The sequence below is a fragment of the Sus scrofa genome, chromosome 7 (assembly GCF_054392235.1).
Source record: "Sus scrofa isolate SSC_HxYL_T2T_F1_AM1 chromosome 7, Sscrofa_HxYL_maternal_Yorkshire_Landrace_v2.0, whole genome shotgun sequence".
Lineage (NCBI taxonomy): Eukaryota > Metazoa > Chordata > Mammalia > Artiodactyla > Suidae > Sus > Sus scrofa.
The window spans coordinates 96,790,885-96,804,869 of record NC_139389.1 but is presented as its reverse complement, the minus strand read 5'-3'; the positions used below and the strand labels follow the sequence as shown (position 1 = coordinate 96,804,869).

At 43.8% G+C, this 13,985-nt stretch overlaps 1 protein-coding gene and 1 long non-coding RNA gene across 11 annotated transcripts in view; one reads left to right on the top strand and one right to left on the bottom strand.

Annotated features, from left to right (window-relative positions):
* LOC106504493 (uncharacterized) overlaps positions 1-13,985 on the top strand; it is a 759,489-nt gene that overhangs the window by 110,280 nt on the left and 635,224 nt on the right. The gene's annotated exons all lie outside the window — the stretch shown is intronic.
* Positions 1-13,985, bottom strand: part of LOC106504492 (uncharacterized) — a 31,065-nt gene that overhangs the window by 6,211 nt on the left and 10,869 nt on the right. The window contains exon 1 of one of the 3 annotated variants that reach the window (XR_002345975.2): positions 7,025-7,149. The exons of the other annotated variants lie outside the window; for them this stretch is intronic. This is a non-coding gene — a long non-coding RNA (uncharacterized LOC106504492). Of the gene's footprint in view, positions 1-7,024; positions 7,150-13,985 lie in introns of those variants that run through there. 3 annotated transcript variants of the gene reach the window in all.

Sequence of the window (13,985 nt, the reverse complement as noted above, 5' to 3'; positions counted from 1 at the left end):
ACGCGGGTTCTATCCCTGGCCTCACTCAGTAGATTGGGGATTCAGCATTTCTGTAAGCTGTGGTATAGGTCTCAGATCCAGCATGGATCCTGTGTTGCTGTGGCTATGGTGTAGGCCGACTGCTACAGCTCCTATCTGACCCCTAGCCTGGGACCTCCATATGCCACAGGTGCAGTCCTAAAAAGCAAACAAAACAAAACAAAACCTCCCAAACCCCCACCTAACCCTTTAGCAGAGAGGGGTGATAATTTTGGGGGTATCCACTGAGCTCATAAAAAACCCTGAGACAACCTCTGTGTAAATGGAGCTTCCCAAACAGCTGAAAGGTTTCTGATACTTCACTTCAAAGGTTCGGAGCCAGGAAGTGAAGTAGAAGAGTTTGTGGAAGAAGATCTTGGCCAAAGTGGCTTGGAGTAGAGAGACTAAGGACCACCAAGACTCTCCAGGTGGCTGGCCCTGAACCTTGCACTGCTGTGGTTTATTAAGGCCCTGCTCTGGTAATGGGCACCTGCACTGGAAGTAAGCATGGGCTTTGGAGTCAGATCAGCTTGAGTCCCTGTACTCCTCTTGCTAATCAGGTAGTGTGGACAAGGCCATCAATTTCTCTGAGATTATTTCTCAATTATAACATGGGGATAAAATTAGTTCCTACCTCATAGGTAGTGGTGTGAGAAAGAAATCAAAGAGTGCTCAGAGAGCGTCTGGCCCACTGTATTAGTTAGGGTTCTTCAAAGAAAAAGAAGACATTAGATACATCTCTGTATATTTAAATCAGAGGAGATTTGTCATAGGGATTAGTTCTCTTGGCTCTGAAGGCCAATAAGTCCCATGAGCTGCCATCTGCAAGCTGGAGACCCAAGAAAGCCAGAGGTGGAAGGCCTGAGAACAAGGAGATTCAATATCCCAGGACAGGAGAAGATGAACAGCTCAGCTCAACAAGAAAGAGAGAGAGGGAGATCCCTCTTCCTCTACCCTAAAGGATGGGATGGGCCCACATTGGAGAGGATGGGCCTTCTTTATTCAGTTGACTAATTCAAATGCTAAGCTCTTCCTGAAACTACACCCAGAACTTACTGTACAGCACAGGGAACTATATCCAATCTCTTGGGATAGAACATGATGGAAGATAATATGAGAAAAAGAATGCATATATGTATGCCTGGGTCACTTTGCTGTGCAACAGGAATTGGCATTAACATTGTAATCAACTATAATTTTTAAAACAAAACAAAACAAACAAAAAGAGAGAGAGAGAGAAACAAACTACACCCAGAAATAATATTTTACTAGCTATCTGGGTATCCCTCAGCCCAGTCAAGTTGACACATAAAATAAACAACTAAAGTCTACCCCTTGTCCACCTGTCAGCTATAGCATCTTTTAAACCATCCATAATCTCCAAATAAAGGCAATAACAAGGTCATGCTTCCATCTAACATGATACAACTATCCTTGTGCAACTGAAAATGTCATCCCTTGGAGTTCCTGTTGTGGCTCAGAGGAAATGAATCTGACTAATAACCATGAGGTTGTGGGTTTGATCCCTGGCTTCACTCAGTGGGTTAAGGATCCAGCGTTGCCATGAGCTGTGGTGTAGGTCGAAGACAAGGCTTGGATCCCGAGTTGCTGTGGCCATAGCATAGGCCAGCAGTCACAGCTCTGATTTGATCCCTAGCCTGGAACTTCCATGCGCTGTGAGTGTGGCCCTAAAAAGCAAAAAAAAAAAAAAAAAAAAAAAAAAGAAAGAAAAGAAAATGTAATCCCTTCCCCTAAAGAGGAGGTAAAATCCTTGAGTGATGTTTATTCTCCTGATATTCTGTAACTTGAGTAGTATGATGTAAAATTGACAATACTTAAATCCTGATATAAAGTCAATGTATCATATGATACATGATAAGGGAATAAGAGAGGAAAGAAAACATGAATATTTGCTTAATATCTTAAGATATTCACATAGAGACAAAGATTTATTTATAACAAAATAAGGAAATATTCATGACAATTACAGTCTTGGCTGCCATAACAGGTCCTGTGGTTATAGCTAGTATTTATAACTATCTTATTCTACTACCCATTCTGTAGTTCCTTTGCCCTCAACCAGCACTTCAGTTGGTCATGATTCTCCACCTGGTAGGGTGACCCGAACCTTCATGCCTGAAGGGTCTGGGCCTGGATTGGGTTGTAGTTTTCCACCGACCTTAATCACAGGGCCTAGTGATTCTAAGAGGTGCCCAAAGGGAATCTCTTATATCCCATACTCTTCCTTACCTCCATGGTGGAGCAATGGTTCAATGTCCTCCTGGCAGTTGGGATCAATTGAGGGAGCCAGTATCATGACTACCTGCTTTGCCTGTTGATTCTGAGACATGAGGAGCCCAAAGTGGGTGGGCGGCCGTCTTAACTCCAGTTCAATGGAATCATTGTTGTGTCTCCTGGTGAAAACATTCCTTCTTTTGGAACTAAGACCTCTGGGCCAGCAGAACATAAAGTCGTGGGAACAGGAAGCAAAAATTTTGCAAAGGGGTCATTAGGGGTAACTCTGAGTAGTGCCACTCCCATTTCTACCCCAGCCTCTCAGATTGTTTCTCATCTGCAGAATGGAGATCAAATTAGTACCCACCTCATAGGCGGTGGTAGGAGAAAAATTAAACACGGCTCAGAAAGCCTCTGGCCCATCATAAGTGCCTAATGCATGTAAACTCTTAATACAGTCACGTGGGGGAAAGTGGGGCTCAGAGGACTGAGCACTTGGCTCCAGTTTTGGTTTAAATGATGGACCAGACTGGCACACAGGGAGGGGTTTAGGGCCCTGCGTTCGGAACCATTGTTGGATGGCAGTGGTGGGGACCCAGGCCTGGCGACTTAGCTTCTCCCTGCCACCCTTGAATATCCCTCACTAATTTGATCATGTATTTACTTTGATAACTGACCTACTTACAAAAAGACAAAAAATGGAGGTGGCTAACAATTACAGGTTGAAGGACAATAAAATGATTAAAAAAAAAAAACCACACCAACCGCAAAGATATGAGAACAAGAGCCAAATGGTAATAAGGATAACTGTTCAAGTCCTTAACTATGTCATTAGCAAAAACCCCAACTCTAACCTCTCAGAAGCCAAGACAAAAGGGATACACAACAGATCGCCTCTGACTGGGAAATGCGTGTGGTCTTTCTGGCCACTGGACATCTGAAGCTTTTCCTCTGTTTGGGGAATTCTTATCCCATGGGACCTGGAGGAGGTGGGCTCTGCTTCTGTCACAGAAGCTGGAATGGTTCACACCACTTTTCAGCTTCCCTTGTATCCAGGGAGTGGAAAACCATCAGGCATACCTCCCCAGAGCCTGAACTGGGCCTGGGGATGGTCCAGAAGAGCCACTCTCTGGGACGTGGCTGTGGTAAATTTGGGCTCTCAGGCCTGCAATTACAGGGGTGCCAGTGGCCATGACAGGTGACCAGTGCTGGTAGGGGTGGTGGCAGAAGCCAGGTTTCACTTGCTGTGACAGAATGTACTCCCATCCTCCCGCTTCTGCATCAGAACTGGGGCTGTTCATTTATTCATTCAGTAGAGGTTTTCCCTCCAAATTCTTATTTTGAAACATTTCCAATTACAACGGAATTGAAAGAATACCTTGAATACACACATATCTTTCTTGAGATTCAACAATGTCTTCAACATTTCCACTCTTGTGGGCACAGACTCTCCATGCACATAAACACAGTTGTTGAGCCTGAAACCAAGTTGCCCATATCATGACCCTTCACCTCTAAATACTTCAGCATTTGTCCCCTGAGAAGGACACCATCTATGTCCATAATTCCCTTAACACTCTTAAGAAAATTAACAATTTTTTTTTTCTTTTTATGGCTGCACCTGCAGCATATGGGCGTTCCCAGGCTAGGAGTCAAATCAGAGCTATAGCTGCTGGCCTACGCCCCAGCCACAGCGACACCAGATCCAAGCCGAATCTGCAACTTATACTGCAGCTCCTGGTAACTCTGGATCCTTGACCCACTGAGTGAGGCCAGGGATTGGGTCCACATTCTCACGGACACCATGTTGGGTTCTTAACCCTTCCAGCCATAGTGGGAACTCCATATGGGCACCATTTTCCCAACAGCATTTGTTCATGTCAAGTCTCTGTGTCACATTTTGGCAATTCTCAAAAAAATAAAAACAATTTCACCATTATTGTAGTTGTTATGGTGTTCCATGATCAGTGATTTTTGATGTTACTATTGTAATTGTTTTGGCATTTTTTTTAGCAATAAATTATTTTTAAATTTAAGACATGCACATTATTCTTTAGACATAGGGCACACCTAATAGACTACTGTGTAGTGGAAACATAACTTTTATATGACCTGGCAAACCAAAGAATTGATGTGGCTCCCTTTATCCCAATAGTTACTTTACTCCTGTGGTCTAGAACTGAACTCACCATATTTCTGTGATCGACTGTACTCTATGACCTATTCTCCACTATAGGGTGATAGTACCGGCCACCTTCTCCGTGAATGGTGCTTTTGCATTAAAAGATCAATCTTACTGCCAAGCACAGCTCTTTCCAGTAAACCACATTGACTCTCCCCAAGGGTTGGTGGGATCTATGTGGCTGATCCCTTCCCAAATCATCTATTAAAAGGCACGAATGTGGAAGGATTATTTCTCTGTAGAGGGGAAAACCCGTCCTCTATCAGTCTTAATTGGGGCAACATCGAGTCTTCTTTTAGACAGGAATTTCAAATTCCAAGGTCAACATCAATAGTGATCAGTCAAGTTGGTACCCTGGCTATGGTGGAGTGAGCATGGTATTTTACCTCTGAGATCTTCCTCCCCCAAACACATAAATTTAGGTAAATCAAGAGAAAAGCATAACCTGATCCCAACTGAGGGGCATTCCACAAAATCTCTGGTCAGTACCTCTCAAATCTATCAAGGTCATGAGAAACAAGGAAAATCTGAGAAACTCTCAGAGCCAGCAGGATCCCGAGGAGATGGGATATCTAAATGGGATTATGGTGTCCTGGGTGGGGTCCTGGGACAGAGAAAGGACATTAGGTAAAAACTAAGGACATCTGAATAAAGTTATGGACTTTGCTTAAGAATATGCATGTTAATTTTGATTCATTAAATTGTAACAAATGTATCATTCTAACATAAGATGTTAATAGTAGAGGAAGCTGAGTGAGGGGTACAGGGGCACATGAGAATTGCAAAAATACAAAAAAATTCTATATTAAAAGTTTGTTTTTTAAAAAAAGGTCTATTCCATTACCTATTATTTTCTACTGTAGGAAAAGTTATTTTTAATTTAGTCTAGACCTTTCTGGTCACACGTAGAGGCTAAAGGGATTTAAAACGCTGTGATGAAGATCTAGACGTTAACTTATACAACCCACAGGTTTTGATTCACCAGCTTGGGGTTCAGAATAAGGTCACTTCTTTCTTAATATGCATGGTGATGAGCACACACTCCCTTTCGGCTAATTGGAGGGTCTTTCTGCTATGCTCTCTGCCCGGGGTGGCCTGGTCCTGCCCTCACTAGGGAGGTGCCAAGCAGTCAAGGTGAGTACTGCCTCCACGAGTGTAGGAGAGCTGGGAAAAGGCCAACTTTTCCATCATGTCTGTATGTGGGTCCCTGATGGTCTGGGTCCTTTTTACCCAGCTTTCCAGGCCATTCCCATTCCCCTCAGATGTCCTCAGGGCTCCTGGTGGCTTGGAAACCTCTTTAGCCTCAGCCATCTGAAGTCCTTGATGACTTTAGAAAGAAAACATGGTCCTTCTCCCTCAGTTTCAAGCTTGCTCATTTCCTGCCCCTCCTCCCCCCAGGGCAACACTGCACTTGATTTCCCTATTTTGGTTCTGTGGTTGGTAGATAAAGTTGCTGCTGCTGGTGACTGTGTGACTTGCAGAGATGTGGCTCCACCTCTTGGAACACACCTAGGGGGTGGCAATGGGATGGGGAACTCCTTGCACTGGAAGAGAAAGGACTTGAGCTCTGGACCTGCCTGCTTCCCCCAGCCCTGTGAGTTTATCCAACTTAATCTTCCTGGACCTCAGTTTTCTCAACTGCAAAGTGGGAAGAGGAGAAGATAGAATTGGAAGAGAAAAGCTCAATGGTCGAATGTGTTCTGTTCCCTACAGGGGTGTTCCCAGAGGCCAAGGCTGGAGCCCAGGCTCCAGATTCACAGGCCTGAGGGTTGGGGGCAGAGGTGGGGGGGGGGCAACTCAGCCTCAGGGATAGGTGGGCAGAGTTGAGCCTGGCTCTGACCCCACCTTAACCCTAACCCCACTCCAAGGTATTGATGCTATTGATTCCCGAGGGTACCTTTGTGAGAACACCATTCCTTAGGGCTCTAAGATCCTTTCCAAGGAATAAGGAGTTCCCTCCCCCCACCCCATTCACTGGATAGGGTTAGAATTTACTTTTTTGTTTGCAAAATCCAAGTCTTTTCACTTTTCCTCTCCAAAGCAATGAAAAGGAATCAGGCTGCCAGGACAAGTCACAAGGAAGATGAAAGCAGCTTTCCTGAGGTTCAATTCTTCCAGAAACAATCTTCCTTTTTCTCCCCTCCCCCAACTCCTCCCCAACTTTCAATGCACCCAAGTGTATATTGTTTTTAAATGTCAAAGAAAAAAAGAAAAAGAAAGAGTGAGAGAAACCCCTTTGGCTCCGACTGTCACAGACGGGTGAGGGAAAAAAAGGCAGAAAGAACAAGTGGCAGAATTAAAGAGATGCAGATTTTTTTTGTCTCCCAGCCCCTATTCAGGTCACCCAGCCGCCTCTGGGCTCGCTCTGCTCACTCCCCTCCTCCTCCGGGTCGCATTGAAATGTCAAATGCAGCAGTTTGCAGCTGAAAGGGGGGTCCCTGGTGGGAACGGACTGCCCTTCTAACCTGCAGGTCCAAGCTGTTCCCTTCTGCCCTTGTATTCGCTTTCCCCTTTCAGTTGTGGGCTTTCCTCAGCAGATGCTGGGATGGAGCGGGCTGGGGAGGGGGCGGGGAGCGCAATGCTTCCCACCTGGGAGCCTGAAGGAGGCGGCCTGTGACACTCTTGGCGCCTTCTTCTCCCCAGTTCCTCCATCATCTAGTTGGCGTGCAGAGAGATGATTCCCCTGGGCCTTTTTATTTTCATTTTCTTCCCTGGAAGAGAAAGCAGGCGGGGAGAGGCCCTCCGTGTGCCCAGCGCGCCTGGCTCTATCTGGTCATTTCACCCGGGTTCCAGGGCTTCTGGCCAGTCATGAGGGAGGTCAAGACTAAGCAGAACTGTCATGTGCTTTCCTGAAAATGTGTGCTCTAAGGTTGAAATGTTTTACGATGCCCAGAATGGGTGAGAGTGTGGGAAATGTGCATTTTCCTACATTGCTGGAGGAGGGCAGAGAGGGGAAAGGTTTTCCAAGGGGCTTTTTGGCAAGAAGAAGCAACGACCTTAGAGAAAAGTGCAAGTGCTCCATTCAGCGATTCCATTTCTAGGGATTTTTCCCCTAAGAATATAATTAGGTAACTGAGCAAAGAGTTCTGCCCAGGATGTTTGCCCCAGGAATGTTTATAAAAACAGCAAGTTTGGAAATATCCTAATTTTCTCAGAAGAGGATTAAAAAAAAATGTTGGCACACCATTTAGTGGAATATCATAGAGTCATTAAAAATGATCCTGTAGGGAGTTCCCATTGTGGCTCAGTGGTTAACGAATCTGACTAGGAACCAAGAGGTTGAGGGTTCGATCCCTGGCCTCGCTCAGTGGGTCAAGGATCTGGCTTTGCCGTGAGCTGTGGTGTAGGTCACAAATGCGGCTTGGATCCTGAGTTGCTGTGGCTGTGGTGTAGGCTGGCGGCTATAGCTCCGATTAGACCCCTAGCCTGGGAACCTCCATATACCACGGGTGTGGCCCTAGAAAAGACAAAAAAACAAACAAAAAAAAGTGATCATGTAGATTTCAACTTGCTGATATGGAAAGATTCCCACCAAGAACTCAAAGAAATAAAAGGTTATAAAATGCTATGAATAGTTTTTTCTCATGTTTTACATTATATATATGTATATATGTATATATATATGTGTGTATATATATATATGTATATATATATATGTGAGTAGAAAAGTCTGGAAGGACAGGTACCCAGATGTTCACGTCTGGGTGTAGAATTACGGACATTTATCATCTACTTTATAATTTCTAGTGGTTTCTGATTTCTTGACATTCACAAGCATTACTGTTATGATAAAAAAAATCAACAAAGTTATGCTTTAAAAAGAGTGTAAATTAATTTTTGCCCCTTAGGTACAGTAATCCTATTTTTTCCTTAAGTTGTATAAATAAAAATTTCCTAGTACTTAAAAACAGAAATTTATTGTTTTTCGTGTTATCAGAAGCAAAGCCACTAATAACTAATAGGTTATAAAACACACAGTGAAGTATTAGAATTTATTCTCTGGTTACACTGTGTTTCAACGTGATGGCTCTTTTTGGAAAGAATGGTTGTCATCTCTCCTGTGCTCGCAGCTGGATGACTCCCACTTACCCAGCTTCTCCCAGCCCACAGTCAGCTTTCCTGCTGACCTGCTTTGCACAACACTTCAACGCCCATATCAGGGTACATCAATCAACCTGTTTAGAAGACTGTCTTGATCAACCCAGGACATGTGGATGTCACTCTAAAACATATTTTCCTTAATGAGAGATTTCTGTGAACCTCCCAGCTTCCCCTCCCTAACATCGTTTCCCAAATGCACTGAAGTTATCACTGACAATTTTATGTGATTCTTTATTTAGAGCCAAAACTGGGTCCCTTTCCTTCTGTGTTCCTGGTTAGGTAAGGTCTTGGTATCCAAAATACCACGTATCATGAAGGGCAAAATTCTGACTCTTCTTTTCCAAATTTAAGCTGGCATTTCTAGGAAACATGCTGCACAGTTGACCTGAACTTCCACCTTGTGCTGAAGGGGGAGTGGCTGGGGGAAATAAGGAAGAGTTAACATTGGCGCTTGGAATATCAGCCACCATATTGGGCAGTTGGAGGCATGGCCTGAGTGGGTGGGGTAGACTTGAGCTTGTGAGTTCTTGCCAGCCTTGACAAAGAAAAAGCAGCGATGGATGGATAGATGTTACAGTGGTAAAAAACAAATTCTATTCAGGAACTATTGCAATAGAGGGAAAGAAACGTCAGTAGAGAACTGAGCTCAGTTATGAATCCAATCTGGATAGGTGGGAATCAGTAGTCAATGAGCAGGATGCGAGGGTCAGAAGATGGAAAATGACTAAGAGGAACATCAAAGGTAAGAGAGGGGAATTCTTGCTAAAGTGACCTACAGGTTTCTTGCTGAAGGCAGGCCAGGGTAATCAGACATCCCCTGGGGAATGGTGCGGGATGTGGAATCTGATCAGATATCTAGAGTGATCAGATTTTGGGGTGGGGTGTTCTGCCTGAACCTGTGAAATACTATTCTTGGTAGAATTGGCAATGCATAGGCAGACAAGTGCAAAAGCCAAGGTATAGTTGGGAGGAAAATTGGGAAGGTCCTGATTAGAGTTTGGTCAAGAAGAGAGCAAGCTTTCCCATCTGGCAGTCTACAGATTGACCTCTCACAGATGGTAATGGGGGAGAGGGTGACAGCAAGAAAAAGGCAGCCTTTGTTTGTGCTTATTCTGCAGCTGGGGTGACTGTATCTGAGGGCTGTAATGCAGTTTTCATGGCTCCAGCTGCAGTTGGCATGCAGCTCTGCCCAGGTGCTGGCATTTGCAGAGACCTCATCTGTGTACATGTGGATTTATCTTGGACATCTCTTGGCCATCTTGTCCTTGCTGGGGAGATGCTCCCCGAGGGCCACAGAATGGAAAGATTAACCAAAGAAACACTCCTAAGCTCTTGCAAGGATGCACAAGGCTGTGACCCATTCAGGGTTCAGGATGACCCAAGGTCAAGAAGCCTCTGGAATGTCTGTTTTGTACCCACCCTGATGTCTTCCTGGTAATGTACATACAGATCAATGTGTGAAGGACAGAGCTGGAGGGGAAGTGCCAGCGGCTGCTGCTTCCCTGGCCAAGAAAGGCTTTGGGGAAATAAAAGACAGCTGGGTAGGAAACAGCAAGGCGCTTCCATGGAGGCTTTCATTTGTTAACACAAGCCATGCTAAGCAACAGCTAGAAGGAGCCTTGGGCATCCCATTCTGCAGGGAGAACAATTCTTTGTTTTTCACCATAAATAATGGACCTTTCTCCGGGACTGAGTTGTATTCTTGGAATCTGTCTTCAGTTAGTCTTTTCTCATTCTCTAGGGTTCTTGGTCTTTATAGTACCGCATATAAAAGAAAAGCATAGGTTTCAAAAAATCTAGTGATTATAAAACGCATGATCCTAGATTCTCAAATTAAGCTGGTCTTAAATTGTCTTCATTTTTAAAACAGGGACTGTGATATCTTTTTCAGGGGGTCATGGGGCTCCAATGGCTGGTTATCACGGATGTGACTGGGCTACCTTTTGAGCCCTCTGCCATTTTTTCCGATATTGGAAGCCACCTCAATGCCCTTACCCTTCCCTGTGTTAGTGGGCTCTGGCTTTTGCACTTGCCTTCCTCTGCCTGAAATCTCAATCCCCAGCTTGCTTACGGCTCAGACTCAATTCATGCTTCAAGAGTCATCACAGAGTGTGGTCTCCCTTGTGATAGCCTTTCTTCTCCTATTCACCTCTGCTGGAGCTCATCATATTCTCTGCTGTTTGGAAACCTTTCTGAAAAACTGTCCCTCTCCCCAACTAGACTCCGAGTTTCTTGAGGATGTGGAATATTTGTTGCCGAATGAATAAGGAGGTTACTTAAGTGCTATATGTATGGTAACTGCAGTTCTATTTTTCTGCTATTTACAAGGTGTCCCTAAAGAGCCCTAATCCTGGCAGAGCTGAAATGACTGGATCACATTCTTCTAAAATAATTCTATCAGGAGGAGGTGCTCTGACTCCCTGCCTCCTACTTTGAATGAAGCCCCCAGATCAGTGGTCTTCAAGGTTGTCCAGGTGCAGAACACTTGGAAGTTACTGTATTCTTGGGGGGGATGCTATGAAATATTAATATAACCATTTTCATCATATTAACTAGAAATAACTTAGTGAAAGAGATGCTAAATGTAAGCAAAATAAGATTGCAATCAAGGGCATGTACGTGGGTGAACATGTGTAACTGAATCACTTTGTTGTACAGCAGAAATGAATACAACCTTGTGAATCGACTTTACTTCACTAAAACCTAAACAAAAACTCAAACCCTCTCGAAATCCAAGCCCTTAAACTAATCATAATCCTATCTCTCCAATTTTTTTATCCTTCTTCCTCCCTCCATCCCTCCCTCTCTTTCTCTCTCTTCCTCCCTCCCTCCCTTCCTTCCTTCTTTCCTTCCTTCCTTCCTTCTTTTCTTTTTAGGGGTCCACCTACAGCATATGGAGGTTCCCAGGCTAGGGGTCAAATTGGAGCTGTAGCTGCTGCTCACGCCACAGCCACAGCAACTCAGGATCTGAGCCATGTCTTCGACCTACACCACAGCGCACAGCAACGCTGGATCCTTAACCCACTGAGTGAGGCCAGGGATAGAACCAGAATCCTCATAGATACCAGTCAGATTCATTTCTGATGAGCCACGATGAGGACTACCTCTACAATTTTTAATTAATATTTATCTGCCACTTCTTCATTCATTTGATCTGTAAGTGATCACTGGTAAGGAAGCAATAGTAGATGATACATATTTAAAAAAAATTGGTGGACAGCAACTTAAAATTGAGAATATTCTATTGATCAATCATTACTCAATTTTGACAGTGTAGTGGTCTTGTTTAGTAGTGATAATTGTATATGTAGGGTGGACCAAATGCTGTTCTGAGGGCTTTGCACGGCTTATTGCATTATCTTTACTCCCACTCAATGAAGTGAACTTTTTATTATTTTCATTATATTGATGAGAAAGCAGAGGCTTAGCATTCAAGGATACACATTTTCACAAAGTAAAATCATGACTCTCATACAAATCTAAAATGAACATGTATCAAAGATGTTACTTAACTCATTAAATAATGAGATGTACTACTTAAGATGGTAGAACCAATTCAAAGGAGAATCTAAAGACCAGGGCATCACCTGGCAGCCAGGAATGCTGAGATAGATGTGAACTTGTCAATATATTCACAGGGCAATAACCCTTTGCCTTTCCACAGGACATATCTGTATTTTCACAGGCAGGAATAATTTGAATTACTCTACATTTACTGAAACATATAGGATTCATACAATAGCTTTGTCAGTGCAAGGTGGAAATAACCAAGAGAATATACTAGTCAGAACACCCAGTATCTTTTTTTGCCCATTTCAGGTTTTGTCCTTCCCAGATTCTCATGTGGTTAGAAAAGGTAAAAGTCACATATCCAGGATGTAGTCCCTGCAATGCAGAGCCAGAGTCCCCAACAACTGCTCTGTGAAGGAAAGTTTAAAAACTACCAATGGAAAGAGAGATAAGCTTTTCAGGGGGGAGTTGCTATTCTGCTCTTGTTTGATTTCTCTAAGTACCTATTTTTTTGACCATGTGAAAACACAGACATGTTTAAGTTTTAGGAAATGAAAGGAAATCCCATTTATTTATTGCATTCTTAACCGGTGCCAGGTGTGCCAAATGCCTGAAGCCTAAGATTTCATTTTATCTTAACAACAACCACATAAGGGAGATATTAGTAATCCCCATTTTACGGAAGGGCATTTAGGTTTAGACTGATTCCCAGAGTCAAAAGGCTAGTGTGGTGGAATTGTGATTCAAACCCACGCCCTCTCTATCCAAGGCCCACGCTGTTCCAGGTGATGAGCCAAACAAAAATTCTAATAAAATCTAACAAAGAATTTGAATTTCCCCTATGCTTTAGATCCTGTATCATTTGCTGTGTAGGTGCTGAGTTGTGCTGAGGACCCAGGGATGTTTCTGTCGAAAACAGCATTGAAAAGAAACATCTTTTTTTTTTTTTTTCCCCCTTTGGTCCTCTGTGCTCAGTGGACCCAAACGTGTCTACCTGCAGCAACCCCAAATTGGCACATATTCTGAGGCCAGCCTTGACTGATGCCAACCCTCAGATGTTGGGTAGGACCTTGATTTGGGAATGGCCATGTGCTTGTCAGCTGTGCATGGGCTGGTTTACCAGAATGGAATAATTTTCTCAAGGTATTAAGAGTAGATATTCTTAAAAGGCCATAGGCCACTGAATTTACTACACCTCATCTGCTATAAGCTATGCCCCAAAGAAATCAAGTGGTGTTTGCTGGCACTCGGTACTCCCTGGTGGTACCCGGGACTAATATTGCTGAACCTGGACATACAGACTTCCTTCAGGTTTGCCAGCATGATGCCTGGACCACCTTCCTGGGAATGGCCCGGATGCTTGAATGAAATGCAGTTTTATCAATAGCACTTGAAACTTAATGAATCAGAAACTCAGGGGGGTGAAGGCTGCAAATGTCTATTTTCATGATCTATCTTGGGGAATCCCTCAAGTGTGAGTGCTTGGGTTCTGGATTCAGCCAGTCCTGAGGGTGCATCCTGGACACACTGAGTGATATGGGGCAAATTAATTCAGCTCTGGAAGATCTGCTTTCCTCATTTGAAAAATGGGGATAATTACAGTTGCAGGGAGTGAATGAGATAATCCCTAGGAAGCATTTGGCAGGAGGCCTGGCACTGGCTATGTTCCCAGTAAGTGTCAGCTATTAATGTATTTCATTGATTCTAAGATGCTCTTTTTTTTTTGCATATTAACATCACTGAAATCCAGTCTGCTTCTCAAAATTGATGGCATGTCATGGTCTCAATGGTGGCATTTTTTTTTTTTTCTTTTTAGTAGTCTCTAAAACAATGGGGCATCTTACCATAGACAGTGTCTTAGACTTGGTGAATATGGTGTATTTAAGGGGTCCAGGGTTGCAGTGTGGTCCAGCCTAAGGCCTCCTGGGGGAGTCCTCGA